This window comes from Leuciscus leuciscus (genome assembly GCF_965113295.1).
Source record: "Leuciscus leuciscus genome assembly, contig: SUPER_11_unloc_13, whole genome shotgun sequence".
Classification (NCBI taxonomy): domain Eukaryota; kingdom Metazoa; phylum Chordata; class Actinopteri; order Cypriniformes; family Leuciscidae; genus Leuciscus; species Leuciscus leuciscus.
Window position 1 is genome coordinate 10,395 of NW_028118534.1, and position 10,394 is coordinate 20,788.

Consider the following 10,394-nt stretch of genomic DNA (forward strand, 5'->3'; position numbering starts at 1 on the left):
TTGTACTGATTTTTATTATTATTATTATTATTATTATTCCGCCCTAAAACGCATCGTGCAGCCCAAACTGTAAGAGCTGGAACCTTGAAACTTGGCCAAATGATAGTGCTCAATTTGGGGAGAACCTATCAAAGTATGAGCCCGATTGGCCCATAGGTGGCAGTATAATGACCACATTTACTAAATTGGTCATAACTCATACATAGTTTGTCCTAGAGGCTCAAATTTAGCATCACTGTGATCCCTGGCTCCAGACGAACAACCTGGCTATCTCCAAATCGCGATTTGAGCAAAAAAAAAATTTATATGGCCACTTTTGTCCAAAGCCTACTTTGGCAAACTAGTCCCTGGTTTTTGGTCCAATCGGAACCAGACCAGTCTAGGCCAATTCTCTGGACTCTCTAGATAAATAATTATCGAAAAAAAGTTGAACTTTTGCATTTGCCTGGCTGTAACAGGGTCATTTAGGAAAGTGGAGGGACAAAAAACACTCAAAAGCCTATACAACCTAAGGGAAAACCTCAAACTTCACAAAAATCGATGAGCATATGTGTCCTAACATGGTGAAGAAGCATGCCAAGTTTCGTGAAGATCGGACAATTTTTATTAGGGGTTCAAGCACGAAGTGCTGAAACCCTATTGTAATTGTACTGATTTTTATTATTATTATTATTATTATTATTCCGCCCTAAAACGCATCGTGCAGCCCAAACTGTAAGAGCTGGAACCTTGAAACTTGGCCAAATGATAGTGCTCAATTTGGGGAGAACCTATCAAAGTATGAGCCCGATTGGCCCATAGGTGGCAGTATAATGACCACATTTACTAAATTGGTCATAACTCATACATAGTTTGTCCTAGAGGCTCAAATTTAGCATCACTGTGATCCCTGGCTCCAGACGAACAACCTGGCTATCTCCAAATCGCGATTTGAGCAAAAAAAAAATTTATATGGCCACTTTTGTCCAAAGCCTACTTTGGCAAACTAGTCCCTGGTTTTTGGTCCAATCGGAACCAGACCAGTCTAGGCCAATTCTCTGGACTCTCTAGATAAATAATTATCGAAAAAAAGTTGAACTTTTGCATTTGCCTGGCTGTAACAGGGTCATTTAGGAAAGTGGAGGGACAAAAAACACTCAAAAGCCTATACAACCTAAGGGAAAACCTCAAACTTCACAAAAATCGATGAGCATATGTGTCCTAACATGGTGAAGAAGCATGCCAAGTTTCGTGAAGATCGGACAATTTTTATTAGGGGTTCAAGCACGAAGTGCTGAAACCCTATTGTAATTGTACTGATTTTTATTATTATTATTATTATTATTATTCCGCCCTAAAACGCATCGTGCAGCCCAAACTGTAAGAGCTGGAACCTTGAAACTTGGCCAAATGATAGTGCTCAATTTGGGGAGAACCTATCAAAGTATGAGCCCGATTGGCCCATAGGTGGCAGTATAATGACCACATTTACTAAATTGGTCATAACTCATACATAGTTTGTCCTAGAGGCTCAAATTTAGCATCACTGTGATCCCTGGCTCCAGACGAACAACCTGGCTATCTCCAAATCGCGATTTGAGCAAAAAAAAAATTTATATGGCCACTTTTGTCCAAAGCCTACTTTGGCAAACTAGTCCCTGGTTTTTGGTCCAATCGGAACCAGACCAGTCTAGGCCAATTCTCTGGACTCTCTAGATAAATAATTATCGAAAAAAAGTTGAACTTTTGCATTTGCCTGGCTGTAACAGGGTCATTTAGGAAAGTGGAGGGACAAAAAACACTCAAAAGCCTATACAACCTAAGGGAAAACCTCAAACTTCACAAAAATCGATGAGCATATGTGTCCTAACATGGTGAAGAAGCATGCCAAGTTTCGTGAAGATCGGACAATTTTTATTAGGGGTTCAAGCACGAAGTGCTGAAACCCTATTGTAATTGTACTGATTTTTATTATTATTATTATTATTATTATTCCGCCCTAAAACGCATCGTGCAGCCCAAACTGTAAGAGCTGGAACCTTGAAACTTGGCCAAATGATAGTGCTCAATTTGGGGAGAACCTATCAAAGTATGAGCCCGATTGGCCCATAGGTGGCAGTATAATGACCACATTTACTAAATTGGTCATAACTCATACATAGTTTGTCCTAGAGGCTCAAATTTAGCATCACTGTGATCCCTGGCTCCAGACGAACAACCTGGCTATCTCCAAATCGCGATTTGAGCAAAAAAAAAATTTATATGGCCACTTTTGTCCAAAGCCTACTTTGGCAAACTAGTCCCTGGTTTTTGGTCCAATCGGAACCAGACCAGTCTAGGCCAATTCTCTGGACTCTCTAGATAAATAATTATCGAAAAAAAGTTGAACTTTTGCATTTGCCTGGCTGTAACAGGGTCATTTAGGAAAGTGGAGGGACAAAAAACACTCAAAAGCCTATACAACCTAAGGGAAAACCTCAAACTTCACAAAAATCGATGAGCATATGTGTCCTAACATGGTGAAGAAGCATGCCAAGTTTCGTGAAGATCGGACAATTTTTATTAGGGGTTCAAGCACGAAGTGCTGAAACCCTATTGTAATTGTACTGATTTTTATTATTATTATTATTATTATTATTCCGCCCTAAAACGCATCGTGCAGCCCAAACTGTAAGAGCTGGAACCTTGAAACTTGGCCAAATGATAGTGCTCAATTTGGGGAGAACCTATCAAAGTATGAGCCCGATTGGCCCATAGGTGGCAGTATAATGACCACATTTACTAAATTGGTCATAACTCATACATAGTTTGTCCTAGAGGCTCAAATTTAGCATCACTGTGATCCCTGGCTCCAGACGAACAACCTGGCTATCTCCAAATCGCGATTTGAGCAAAAAAAAAATTTATATGGCCACTTTTGTCCAAAGCCTACTTTGGCAAACTAGTCCCTGGTTTTTGGTCCAATCGGAACCAGACCAGTCTAGGCCAATTCTCTGGACTCTCTAGATAAATAATTATCGAAAAAAAGTTGAACTTTTGCATTTGCCTGGCTGTAACAGGGTCATTTAGGAAAGTGGAGGGACAAAAAACACTCAAAAGCCTATACAACCTAAGGGAAAACCTCAAACTTCACAAAAATCGATGAGCATATGTGTCCTAACATGGTGAAGAAGCATGCCAAGTTTCGTGAAGATCGGACAATTTTTATTAGGGGTTCAAGCACGAAGTGCTGAAACCCTATTGTAATTGTACTGATTTTTATTATTATTATTATTATTATTATTCCGCCCTAAAACGCATCGTGCAGCCCAAACTGTAAGAGCTGGAACCTTGAAACTTGGCCAAATGATAGTGCTCAATTTGGGGAGAACCTATCAAAGTATGAGCCCGATTGGCCCATAGGTGGCAGTATAATGACCACATTTACTAAATTGGTCATAACTCATACATAGTTTGTCCTAGAGGCTCAAATTTAGCATCACTGTGATCCCTGGCTCCAGACGAACAACCTGGCTATCTCCAAATCGCGATTTGAGCAAAAAAAAAATTTATATGGCCACTTTTGTCCAAAGCCTACTTTGGCAAACTAGTCCCTGGTTTTTGGTCCAATCGGAACCAGACCAGTCTAGGCCAATTCTCTGGACTCTCTAGATAAATAATTATCGAAAAAAAGTTGAACTTTTGCATTTGCCTGGCTGTAACAGGGTCATTTAGGAAAGTGGAGGGACAAAAAACACTCAAAAGCCTATACAACCTAAGGGAAAACCTCAAACTTCACAAAAATCGATGAGCATATGTGTCCTAACATGGTGAAGAAGCATGCCAAGTTTCGTGAAGATCGGACAATTTTTATTAGGGGTTCAAGCACGAAGTGCTGAAACCCTATTGTAATTGTACTGATTTTTATTATTATTATTATTATTATTATTCCGCCCTAAAACGCATCGTGCAGCCCAAACTGTAAGAGCTGGAACCTTGAAACTTGGCCAAATGATAGTGCTCAATTTGGGGAGAACCTATCAAAGTATGAGCCCGATTGGCCCATAGGTGGCAGTATAATGACCACATTTACTAAATTGGTCATAACTCATACATAGTTTGTCCTAGAGGCTCAAATTTAGCATCACTGTGATCCCTGGCTCCAGACGAACAACCTGGCTATCTCCAAATCGCGATTTGAGCAAAAAAAAAATTTATATGGCCACTTTTGTCCAAAGCCTACTTTGGCAAACTAGTCCCTGGTTTTTGGTCCAATCGGAACCAGACCAGTCTAGGCCAATTCTCTGGACTCTCTAGATAAATAATTATCGAAAAAAAGTTGAACTTTTGCATTTGCCTGGCTGTAACAGGGTCATTTAGGAAAGTGGAGGGACAAAAAACACTCAAAAGCCTATACAACCTAAGGGAAAACCTCAAACTTCACAAAAATCGATGAGCATATGTGTCCTAACATGGTGAAGAAGCATGCCAAGTTTCGTGAAGATCGGACAATTTTTATTAGGGGTTCAAGCACGAAGTGCTGAAACCCTATTGTAATTGTACTGATTTTTATTATTATTATTATTATTATTATTCCGCCCTAAAACGCATCGTGCAGCCCAAACTGTAAGAGCTGGAACCTTGAAACTTGGCCAAATGATAGTGCTCAATTTGGGGAGAACCTATCAAAGTATGAGCCCGATTGGCCCATAGGTGGCAGTATAATGACCACATTTACTAAATTGGTCATAACTCATACATAGTTTGTCCTAGAGGCTCAAATTTAGCATCACTGTGATCCCTGGCTCCAGACGAACAACCTGGCTATCTCCAAATCGCGATTTGAGCAAAAAAAAAATTTATATGGCCACTTTTGTCCAAAGCCTACTTTGGCAAACTAGTCCCTGGTTTTTGGTCCAATCGGAACCAGACCAGTCTAGGCCAATTCTCTGGACTCTCTAGATAAATAATTATCGAAAAAAAGTTGAACTTTTGCATTTGCCTGGCTGTAACAGGGTCATTTAGGAAAGTGGAGGGACAAAAAACACTCAAAAGCCTATACAACCTAAGGGAAAACCTCAAACTTCACAAAAATCGATGAGCATATGTGTCCTAACATGGTGAAGAAGCATGCCAAGTTTCGTGAAGATCGGACAATTTTTATTAGGGGTTCAAGCACGAAGTGCTGAAACCCTATTGTAATTGTACTGATTTTTATTATTATTATTATTATTATTATTCCGCCCTAAAACGCATCGTGCAGCCCAAACTGTAAGAGCTGGAACCTTGAAACTTGGCCAAATGATAGTGCTCAATTTGGGGAGAACCTATCAAAGTATGAGCCCGATTGGCCCATAGGTGGCAGTATAATGACCACATTTACTAAATTGGTCATAACTCATACATAGTTTGTCCTAGAGGCTCAAATTTAGCATCACTGTGATCCCTGGCTCCAGACGAACAACCTGGCTATCTCCAAATCGCGATTTGAGCAAAAAAAAAATTTATATGGCCACTTTTGTCCAAAGCCTACTTTGGCAAACTAGTCCCTGGTTTTTGGTCCAATCGGAACCAGACCAGTCTAGGCCAATTCTCTGGACTCTCTAGATAAATAATTATCGAAAAAAAGTTGAACTTTTGCATTTGCCTGGCTGTAACAGGGTCATTTAGGAAAGTGGAGGGACAAAAAACACTCAAAAGCCTATACAACCTAAGGGAAAACCTCAAACTTCACAAAAATCGATGAGCATATGTGTCCTAACATGGTGAAGAAGCATGCCAAGTTTCGTGAAGATCGGACAATTTTTATTAGGGGTTCAAGCACGAAGTGCTGAAACCCTATTGTAATTGTACTGATTTTTATTATTATTATTATTATTATTATTCCGCCCTAAAACGCATCGTGCAGCCCAAACTGTAAGAGCTGGAACCTTGAAACTTGGCCAAATGATAGTGCTCAATTTGGGGAGAACCTATCAAAGTATGAGCCCGATTGGCCCATAGGTGGCAGTATAATGACCACATTTACTAAATTGGTCATAACTCATACATAGTTTGTCCTAGAGGCTCAAATTTAGCATCACTGTGATCCCTGGCTCCAGACGAACAACCTGGCTATCTCCAAATCGCGATTTGAGCAAAAAAAAAATTTATATGGCCACTTTTGTCCAAAGCCTACTTTGGCAAACTAGTCCCTGGTTTTTGGTCCAATCGGAACCAGACCAGTCTAGGCCAATTCTCTGGACTCTCTAGATAAATAATTATCGAAAAAAAGTTGAACTTTTGCATTTGCCTGGCTGTAACAGGGTCATTTAGGAAAGTGGAGGGACAAAAAACACTCAAAAGCCTATACAACCTAAGGGAAAACCTCAAACTTCACAAAAATCGATGAGCATATGTGTCCTAACATGGTGAAGAAGCATGCCAAGTTTCGTGAAGATCGGACAATTTTTATTAGGGGTTCAAGCACGAAGTGCTGAAACCCTATTGTAATTGTACTGATTTTTATTATTATTATTATTATTATTATTCCGCCCTAAAACGCATCGTGCAGCCCAAACTGTAAGAGCTGGAACCTTGAAACTTGGCCAAATGATAGTGCTCAATTTGGGGAGAACCTATCAAAGTATGAGCCCGATTGGCCCATAGGTGGCAGTATAATGACCACATTTACTAAATTGGTCATAACTCATACATAGTTTGTCCTAGAGGCTCAAATTTAGCATCACTGTGATCCCTGGCTCCAGACGAACAACCTGGCTATCTCCAAATCGCGATTTGAGCAAAAAAAAAATTTATATGGCCACTTTTGTCCAAAGCCTACTTTGGCAAACTAGTCCCTGGTTTTTGGTCCAATCGGAACCAGACCAGTCTAGGCCAATTCTCTGGACTCTCTAGATAAATAATTATCGAAAAAAAGTTGAACTTTTGCATTTGCCTGGCTGTAACAGGGTCATTTAGGAAAGTGGAGGGACAAAAAACACTCAAAAGCCTATACAACCTAAGGGAAAACCTCAAACTTCACAAAAATCGATGAGCATATGTGTCCTAACATGGTGAAGAAGCATGCCAAGTTTCGTGAAGATCGGACAATTTTTATTAGGGGTTCAAGCACGAAGTGCTGAAACCCTATTGTAATTGTACTGATTTTTATTATTATTATTATTATTATTATTCCGCCCTAAAACGCATCGTGCAGCCCAAACTGTAAGAGCTGGAACCTTGAAACTTGGCCAAATGATAGTGCTCAATTTGGGGAGAACCTATCAAAGTATGAGCCCGATTGGCCCATAGGTGGCAGTATAATGACCACATTTACTAAATTGGTCATAACTCATACATAGTTTGTCCTAGAGGCTCAAATTTAGCATCACTGTGATCCCTGGCTCCAGACGAACAACCTGGCTATCTCCAAATCGCGATTTGAGCAAAAAAAAAATTTATATGGCCACTTTTGTCCAAAGCCTACTTTGGCAAACTAGTCCCTGGTTTTTGGTCCAATCGGAACCAGACCAGTCTAGGCCAATTCTCTGGACTCTCTAGATAAATAATTATCGAAAAAAAGTTGAACTTTTGCATTTGCCTGGCTGTAACAGGGTCATTTAGGAAAGTGGAGGGACAAAAAACACTCAAAAGCCTATACAACCTAAGGGAAAACCTCAAACTTCACAAAAATCGATGAGCATATGTGTCCTAACATGGTGAAGAAGCATGCCAAGTTTCGTGAAGATCGGACAATTTTTATTAGGGGTTCAAGCACGAAGTGCTGAAACCCTATTGTAATTGTACTGATTTTTATTATTAGGGGTTCAAGCACGAAGTGCTGAAACCCTATTGTAATTGTCCTGATTTTTATTATTATTTTTCTTCTGCCGTAAAACGCATCGTGCAGCCCAAACCGTAAGAGCTGGAACTTTGAAACTTTGCCATATGGTAGTACAAAAATCGAGGAGAGGTTATCAAATTATGACCTCGAATGGCCCATAGGTGGCGCTATAGCGACCAAAAGCGCGAAACTGCTCATAACTCCTAGACCGTATGTCGTAGACTCAAGTGTCTTATATCATTGGAAAGCTGGATGCCTGTCGAACAAAACGTATATCTCCGATTTCATTTCCGCCATGATAGATTTTCCGCCATTTTGAATTTTGTCAAAAACCTACTTTTGCGAACTAGTCCCTGTTTTTTTGCCCGATCGGAACCAAACCAGTGCAGAAATGTTCTCTGGAGTCTGAATATCAATAATTATCGAAAAAAAGTTGAAATTTCCATTCACGGTCGCTAAGGGGCGCCCAAATGTATGTTGTGGGAGGAGCCTATTTTACTAAAACGGCTATAACTCCAGAAGTAAATGAGGTATCTTCACCAAACTCGGTACAAATGTGTAAGAGGTCAATTTGAGGTCACAGTAAAAAAACCGCGGCGAATGGCCACATGGTGGCGCTATAACATGAAAAAAACATAAAACGGCCCATAACCACCTGACCGTTAGTCCGATTGACTTGAAAATTGGTATGCAGTGTCTTGGTCCAAGGTGCCATGTATGTCTATGAGGACATTGGTGTATCTCAAAAAACATGGCCGCCATCGGCCAATGAAGTTTGAGCACCTATAAGACAAGGTTAACGGACGTCGATCGGAACGAAACTCGATGGGCATGTTCGACTCATGGCCCTAGAGGTCTGTAAGAATTTTGAAAGAAATCGGCCACTAGTTGGCGCTAACGAGTTTTTTTGGCTCTGTAATCACGTGGTGTTACACTTATCGTCATAAAATGCATATCATTTGATAGATCTGCTCATGCTCAACAACTTTGCCTCAAGAACCACTAATGTCAATCAAACCATTAATTAATTATTCATGAATATGTTAAAAACCTACTTTTGCGAACTAGTCCCTGGTTTTTCGCCCGATCGGAACCAGACCAGTCTAGGACAATTCTCTGGACTCTCTAGATCAATAATTATCGAAAAAAAGTTTAACTTTTGCATTTTTCGCATGGGTATATTGGGTCATAAAGAAAATGGGCGTGGCAAAATGCACTCAAAAGCCTATAAATCCTAAAGGAAAACTCAGAACTTCACAAAAATTGATGAGCATATGTGACATAACATGCTAAAGAAGCATGGAAATTTTTATGAAGATCGGACCATAGTTGGCGCTATAACTGTTAAAAAGCTTTAAAACCATATATTTCCTATGGTAAATTGCCTGTATTGGCTGTAAATTGTGTTTTCCATATGATCATATAATGTTTATAAAATAATCTTAAAAACCAGTGCAATACAATTCTCTGGACTCACTAGATCAATAATTGTCAGAAAAAGTTGAACTACTTCATTTGGATAGCTATAATAGGGTCACTTCAATATGTAGCCTTAAAATGAATACCATATTAAGCCAATAAGTGGTATTTTACTGCCCCCTGCTGTCATTTCATCATACTACTCCCTAATATTGTTATATAATTCATATTTAGACTTTATAAAATCATTATTTTAACATTTAACATGAAAACGAAAGTAAAACGGCATTTAGGCCACGCCCCCCCAGTACAAATTCCCTCATAACTCGAAAACGGAAAGTCGTTGCGCGCTCAAATTTTTATGGTAAGGTCCTCTCCGGGCTCTTGATCGAAACGTGTCGTCGCGGGCCTCGGGAGCGCGCCCCCCCCGCGGATCGCCAGACCGCGGGACCCCCGACTTTGAACGGCCGTAGCTCCCGACCCAGACCACCCTGAACCTTGTGTGAGAGCTCGTTGGAAAGGGCCCGTCCTTGGCTAGCTTCGATTCAAATGTGGTGTAATTTGCCCTGGGCATTCCAGAGATAAAAGCCTCAAAAGACATGCCTTTGAACAGTCATAACTCCCGAACCCAATCGCCCAAAAACACCGCGATGGTCTCATTGAACAGGGCTCCTCAAGCACTATCTATGCTCTGAGGTTCAGAATTTTTCGCCTTCTGGTTCCCGAGATATAAGTGAAAAACCAAATTCCCATTCATTCAAACACTTCAACTGTAAGATGTAGGCTGTAATTCCACTGTTGTGAACTAGAGGGAGCAGCAGTATTACACATAGTATTTAATCTTTTTATCAGCTTTCAGCTTTGGCCAACAAACAAATGGTTAAAGCTATTTTTTTTTTTTATTATTGGACTGATAATATAGATCACAATGAAATATATGAAATGGTTAGACCATTAAAATATTTTTTTCACAATAACACATCCTAAAGACATTGAAAACATATTTGTGTGTGTGTGTGTGTGTGTGTGTGTGTGTGTGTGTGTGTGTGTGTGTGTGTGTGTGTGTGTGTGTGTGTGTAAGCATGCATTATTGAGTTAACATGGAAAACACTTATATTACAATAACTATTATAACACAATCATATTTTGTCAGTGTTTATCACTTCATTTGCACTGACACTTCACATAATTG